The sequence below is a fragment of the Lipotes vexillifer genome, unplaced genomic scaffold (genome assembly GCF_000442215.2).
Source record: "Lipotes vexillifer unplaced genomic scaffold, Lipotes_vexillifer_v1.1 scaffold847, whole genome shotgun sequence".
NCBI classification, from domain to species: domain Eukaryota; kingdom Metazoa; phylum Chordata; class Mammalia; order Artiodactyla; family Lipotidae; genus Lipotes; species Lipotes vexillifer.
The window spans coordinates 193158-194245 of record NW_006778821.1 but is presented as its reverse complement, the minus strand read 5'-3'; positions in this window follow the sequence as shown (position 1 = coordinate 194245).

Here is a 1088-nt window from a genome sequence, read left to right as displayed (position 1 = left end):
GCCTCTCACTGTTGTGGCCTCTCCCGTTGCGGAGCACAGGCTCCGGACGCGCAGGCTTAGCGGCCATGGCTCACGGGCCCAGCTGCTCCGCCGCATGTGGGATCCTCCCGGACCGGGGCACGAACCTGTGTCCCCTGCATCGGCAGGCGGACTCTCAACCACTGCGCCACCAGGGAAGCCCCGAAACCATGATTTTAAAAAAAGATTTGATGACTATGGATGACACTTAAAATTTACTCAGTTGCCTTGGAAATTTAAATGTCTATATCTATACACATATAATTGGATGAATATCAGTCCTGTCAGTGGGATTCAGTTTTAAAAGTACTGACTGGGCTTAAAAATAAAACATGCCCATAAAAACTGATAGTGTCCGTGAAAATATAACAATATGTGACTATAGATGCTAAAACTCTCATAAAATATCTAGCAATATGGTGCAATGATGAACAATGCTTGGGTCTTAGGTAACTGTATGAAATTGCTGTCATTAATGAAATAGCTGAAATCAAAGAGGCACCATGAGCAGTGCAAGCCCAGAGTCAAAGTGAGGTACTCTCTAGCTCTATCCACTTCACATTTCCCCGGAATGGTTTAGCCTGTTAAATACCAGCATAGCAGGCACTGTTTTTCATTACTCTAAAGATTTTCTTAACTCCCTTCTCGTCTACTGCCTCCCAATATAGAGGATGAAAAAAAAAACAAATACTAGGTCTCCCAAAGTTCCCAAACTTCCTTGCAAGTAGCCTTTAAAAAAAATCTTCCAGGATGGAAGATAAAGCATTACGGGAAAGCTTTTGCTTTTATTGAAAAAATAATAATAAAAATAAAGTCAGGGATGATGTCAGTGAAAGTGGTGACCTTATAGATTGAACTGTGTCACTCTAAAATTCATCTGTGTTTTTTTTTAACAGCTTTATTGGAATATAATGGCTTTACAATGGTGTGTTAGTTTCTGCTTTATAACAAAGTGAATCAGCCATACATATACATATATCCTCATATCCCCTCCCTCTTGAGCCTCCCTCCCACCCTCCCTATCCCACCCCTCTAGGTGGTCACAAAGCACCGAGCTGATCTCCCTGTGC